This window comes from Cupressus sempervirens, chromosome 11 (genome assembly GCF_028749045.1).
Source record: "Cupressus sempervirens isolate cs-2001-9-10 chromosome 11, ASM2874904v1, whole genome shotgun sequence".
NCBI lineage: Eukaryota > Viridiplantae > Streptophyta > Pinopsida > Cupressales > Cupressaceae > Cupressus > Cupressus sempervirens.
This window is the reverse complement of record NC_143128.1, coordinates 852,853,295-852,860,234: the sequence shown is the minus strand read 5'-3', so window position 1 is coordinate 852,860,234 and position 6,940 is coordinate 852,853,295.

Genomic DNA, 6,940 nt, shown 5'->3' with positions numbered 1-6,940 from the left:
CAGCCACGATGTCTCAATGGATCTCGAATGATAAGAGTGGAGAAAAACTACCATCCGACCATGTGGTACCTAAGTAGTCCACTCCCATCGTGCTAAGAAGATAATCTCAAGTCCCAAATAGGCTATCCAAAATCACAAAGCATAAGAATACTCTCTAAGTCTTGGAATCCTAGAAGTATACTAACTCAAAGGTTCCAACACATAAATCGACATCTAATTCCTAGAGGCACACAAAGACATGTAGGAACCTACTATGCAAGCAGGAAAGTGTCATCACATATATCATGTTGAAGTTACCTTGGTAGTTAGCTAAACTCCATGGGTCCCTACTGATCCTCATGCGGCCACTAGTATCCTCTCATACTGACAAGGCATACTATGGAATGCAAGGTCACAACCATGCATTCTCTCTACTCCCATCCTAGTCTATACAAGCACTCGAGGCATGGGTGAGAACAAAAGCAATTATCTTTTTAGGTTCATTTAGTTAGTATTAGGTGTGAATGTTTTCACTTATTAACCAACTTACAATGAGTTACCCTGGCAGCCTCTTAGGGCCCCAACCCCCATTGCAAGCCACTTCTCAACATTACAAGTAGATAACCTACCCTAAGCTCATGGAATCATAAATCTCAAAATCACAAAAGATAATCCATAATAAGAACATCAAATATGCACAATAAAAGCATCCAATCTCCATGAGCAAGCATCCATAGAAAATCATAACCACAACAGCTCTCTTTTGGCAACTAAAGCATCACTGATAATCAAAAGTATCCTTGGTTCTCAATAACCAAAATATACCTCAAATGATACTGATCAAAGAATCCAAAAAGGTTCAGTCAAAACACGTCACAACATGACATCATAAATCAACATTTCAGTCCCATCACGGTGACTGGAAAATAACCAAGAATAACTGATCAATGACTCAAAAATGGTTAAGTCAAGTGTCTCATAAATAAGAATCTCAACTATAACAATCAGTAATTACAAAATATTACATAGAGAATTCCATCACATAATCATGGTTGGGTTTATAAAGATTGAAAATAAGACATCATCACGACACCACAATCATAACCCCCAAGCCTCTGGTAGATGTCCTATAACTGGCCAACACTAGTCAACCCAAAACCCAAAATAGAAGCATAAAGAAATACACAATGCAAGCACATGTTTTGCTAGGCTAAAATTACATACTTGAATTAAATGTGGAGGATTTTAGTTTTTCATTTCTTAGGGCCCCGACCCCCATTGCAAGCCACTTCTCAACACTACAAGCATATAACCTACCCTAAGCTCATGGAATCATAAATATCAAAATAAAAAAAGATAATCCATAATAAGAACATCAAATATGCACAATAAAAGAATCAAATCTCCATGAGCAAGCATCCATAGAAAATCATGACCACAATAGCTCTCTATTGGCAACTAAAGCATCACTGATAATCAAAAGTATATGTTGGTTCTGAATAACCAAAATATATCTCAAATCATACTGATCGAAGACTCCAAAAAGGTTGAGTCAAAACATGTCACAAAATGACATCATAAATCAACATTTTAGTCCCATCATGGCGACTGGAAAATAACCAAGGATAACTGATTGATGACTCAAAAATGGTTCAGTCAAGTTTCTCATAAATAAGAATCTCAACTATAACAATTAGTAATTACAACACATTACATAGAGAATTCCATCACATAATCATGGTTGGGTTTATAAAGATCGAAAATAACACATCATCATGACATCACAATCATAACCCCCAAACCTCTGGTAGACATCCTATAACTGGCCAACACTAGTCAACCCAAAACCCAAAACAGAAGCATAAAGAAATGCACAATGCAAGCACATGTTTTGGTTTGCTAAAATTACATACTTGAATTAAATGTGGAGGTTTCCAGTTTTTTGTTTCCAAATTTAGATAATAAGTGGAGGAATGTTTTCACATATTTCTTAATCCCATGTATTTGTTCTAAAGTTTCTCTCCCAAAACTATTAGTTTCAATTTTTCAATTGTTCTAACATTATATGGTTTATATAAACATTGTCTAGAAATGACTCCTATCAACTTCCAATAGTCAATTAACAATTCAATAATTGCATGATTTCAAACTTCAATTAAACACATTCCAATGATTAACCTTAATTAAACCAAGTGTAATGAAAGTAATTATTAATATCTCTCTATTTTAAATAATAATTGACAAACTATTATTAATACTTTAAATCATTTATCTTTTAAAAGAATGACCCATTAATTCAATCTTTTAAATATAATAATTATTTATAACTTAATAATATATATATACTTATATATATATGCATATAAAAATAACATTTTATAAAATGAAATATAATAATCAAATCGAAAATCACTTCATAACTTTTGAAGTCGATTGCATATATTTGTATGACGAAATATCACCATATAGAGGAGGTACCATGGGGGCCTACTATCATAGGCCTGCGACAGTGTCGCAGAGCCTGCAGCAGCAGTGCTGCCAACCTCTGCCATGTATACATAGTGGGGTGGGGGTACGGGCTCGTCCCTCCCCGCCCACCTTAATTTACATTCAATTTTTTTTTTTTAAACAAAACAATTGTATCATATACAATTCAGTTTTTGATTTGGTTTTAATTAAAATGTTTTGCGAAAAATGCAAATTGCAAAGTGATATGACATTCAATTCTTCAATAAGATATATATATATATATATATAGACATATACATATAAATGTAATTATGTTTATATATATATATATGTGTGTGTGTGTGTGTGTGTGTGTGTGTGTATACATATATATATGTATATATATATATGCAAAAATTAATTAAGCATAACATATATATATATATACATACATACATACATACATATATATATATATATATATACATACATACATATATATATATATATATACATACATATATATATATGTATGTATGTATATATATATGTATGTATGTATATATATATATATATATATATATATATATATATATGTATGTATGTATGTATGTATGTATGTAGATCTGAATTAACGTGTCCATAGCAACACAATTCTCAATAAAAAATTTAATGGATTTAGCTATAATTTAAACCCTAGTCCCATGTTCTCCTCAAATCTATGCATATAAATTTTTCTCAATTAAATATTAACTACCTGTATTGAGAAAGCATACAACCAAAATAGGGAAAACCCTCAGAAAACATATGGAAGACACGATGAAGACAGGAAGTGCAAGATGTGGAAATAGCATAAGAAAAATCACAAGAGTCTACCCGAATTCTGATGCTAATTCACTTTTCCTTAGAAGACCCATAGAGAAAGGTTCTCCATTCTCCAAAGTTTTTGAGTCCTCTAATGCTCCAAAACGCTCTCCAACCGCTGTGTCTAAGCTTCTAGGAATGCCTGAACATAAAGAACTCTCAGGAAGCACCTAGAATGTCTCTAGAAACAACTAGAAAGTGTAGACAACTAAGCATGAGTCTATTCCAACCTTCTAGATGAGTCATATGGTCGTAGACACCATGTGCTTAATTGGTGCACTAACCCCCGTGTTGTTGACATATGAGAAATAAAAAGGTGTGTTTACTCCTAGGCAAGCTTATAACTTTTATTTAATTTTTTTATAACTTTCATTTTAATTTTTATAACTTTTATTATTATTATTTATTTATTAATTTATTATTATTTTATAATTATTATTAATTTTAATTTTTAATTTTCTTTTATTTAATTCTTTTTCTCATTTAATTAATTATAGTCAAAATTTCAAAGATCATGATATTATATTAATTTTCTCCAAATAATTAATTTATTAATTAAATCTATTTATTAAGACTTAATTAATAGACAATTCACCATAGACCTCCAAGATAAAATATAAAAACCCATCATAGAGCAATTCACACAAAGTCAATGTAAAGGGTTAAAAATCACAAAATATGTCATCCGACACATTCAGTGGGTAAAATATATAGATACTTGTCCTACCTCACTAGGACAAATAGTTTAAGGGTTTGGGATTTAGACTTGAGAATTTATCTCCCTTCTCTTATCATTGAGATAGTGTAATAGGGTATGCTCATCCTGGCAATTTAGGGAAGTCGATACCCGGTACCTACAACCTACATAAAAGTCATGCATGTACATACAATATATATAATACTAAGCTAAATAGGCAATGGCAGGAAGTGGTGCATCCTATAGATCCCAACTAGCAAGTGACTACGACTCCATTCCTTAACCACATCAAAAATGCCATACAATAAGAACAAACACGCACACCATACACATGCAAGTAATGGGTAAGTATCCATAATAAAGCACATGAGATAATAAACCATCTAACTAATCATCATCAATAACTAAAAGAAATGTAATGATCATCATGCATACATGAAATGTAAAGTCTAAATGATCTCATCATATATCCACTAAATCCATAACATAATGTTTGATAGTCTCAAAACAATACCACTAATCTATAAACTAGTCTAACATAGTCTAATAATAATAACAACAATGTGTCCAGAAAGATGTGAATGAGGGTAGGCACTACATCCACCCCCCCTTGGATTTGGCTTACTCTTGGAAGCCTACAAATAGGTAGGGATATAACTCCTATAATCTGGCTGCATCCTCCCATGTAGCTGAAGAATCATCAGTAGGGTCCCATTGGACCCTTACCTGCTCGATGGTTCAACCCCTGAGGATCAACTCCCATTGCTCCGGAATATGAACTGGCTCCAAAGCTAGCCGCTCATCCTCTACCTGCAATGTATTCCAATCAATAACATGTACAACATTAGGGATATAATACCTAAGTACTGAAACATGGAAAACATCATGAATGCGAGCTAGGCTGGGCAGTAGAGCAAGGTGGTAAGAAACCAAGCCAATCCTCTCTATAATTTTGAATGGTCCCATAAAGCGAGGTGCTAGCTTAGAGCCCTTTCCATATCAGATCAAACTCTTTCACAGATGCACTCTCAAGAAAATCTTATCTCCCACAACAAACTGGTTATCTGTCCTATGAGCATTAGCATACTTCTTCTGCCTATCCTATGTTGTAGTCAAGTGCTCATGGATATGCACTACCTGTTGCTCCATATCACGAGCATCTCAAGACCCAATAGGATGTGATCCTCAAGACTATCCCAACTCAAGGGTGTATGACAAGGACCTCCATATAATGCCTGAAATGGTGGCATGCCAATAGAACTGTGATACCCGTTGTTGTAAGCAAACTCCACTAGGTAGAGATAGTCCTCCCAATGTGTCTGCCTATCCATCACATACATCCACAACATATCTTCCAAAAATTGATTCGCCCTTTCTATCTGACCATCTATCTCTAGATGATATGCCAAACTGAATTTTAATTGTGCTCCAAGCTCATGCTGCAATGATGTCTAGAATGTGGATATAAATATAGGATCCCTATCAAAAATAATCTTTCTAGGAATACCATGTAATCTCACAATGTCATGCATGAAGGCATTAGCTATAGAACCTACTATGTAGGAAGACCTGAATGGTGAAAAATGTGCCACCTTAGTCAACCAATCAATGGTGACCATGATAGCATCATGTCGATGAATAGTCATAGGTAATCCTACTATGAAATCCATGGAGATGATATCCCACTTCCAAGAAGGAATGAGATTTGGCTGCAAAAGTCTAGCTGGGTGCTGATGTTCTGCCTTGACTCTCTAATACTCAAGACACCTAGCCAAAAAATCAGCAATGTCTCGCTTTATCCCAGACCAAAAGAGCAAATGTCTCAAATTAGCATGCATCTTCTTGACACTTGGATGTGCTGAGTAAGGTGTACGATTGGCCTTTTCTAAAATCAAGGTGTGAAGCTCATCCAGTAATGGCACATAAATCCTCCCCAAATGTCTCAGAAGACCATCCAACTCTCAAATGTAGCCTACAAACTTACCTTCCATAGGTCTTCCTGAATCTATTTCTCTACACACTTCTAATACCAAAAGTTTGTAGGAAGTGCCTGAAGAATCTGACTCCTCAAATCTACACTAAGAGTCATAGATGATATCACATGTCTCTTGCGACTCAAAGCATCTACCACCACATTCTCCTTTCCCTAAATGTACTTACCTCAAAATCATACTCGCATAGAAATTCCATCCATCATCTCCGGTGAGCATTCAAATTAGGTTGAGTGAAAATGTATTGAAGATTGCAATGATCACTATGTATCTTGAATCTATGTCCCAACAAGAAGTGTCTCCACCTTGTCAAAGCACAAACTACTGCTGCTAACTCAAGATCATGCGTAGGATAATTTAGCTCATGATCCTTGAGCTTACGTGATTCATATGCAATCACCTGTCCATTCTGCATCAACACTACCCCAATCTCTTCTAGAGAAGCATCTGTACACACCATGGAATCTCCTTCTAGATCAGGTATGGCTAAGATCTGTGCACTAGTCAAAAGCTCCTTGAGCTTCTAAAATGCTTCCTCACATTTCTCCATCCACACAAACTTCTTTCCTTTCCTCTAAAGAGAAGTGATAGGATGTGTTACCCTAGAGAAGTTTTGGACAAATTTGTGATAATAGCCAGCTAGGCCCATGAAACTATGAATATTTGACACATTAGTCAGTGTAGGCCAATCTATTATCGCCTAAATCTTTGTAGGATCCACTGAAATACCATCACCTGAAATGACATGCCCTAAATATTGAATCTCTGATTTGAAGAATTCACACTTAGTTGCATTGGCATAAAGCTGATTGTCTCTTAAACACTGTAAAACCAATCGCAAGTGTTCCTCATGCTCCTTCTGAGTCTTAGAATATATTAATCTATCATCTAGAAACACAAGTAAAAACTTATCTAGATAAGATCAAAACACACCATTCATCAAACTCATGAAAATTGATGG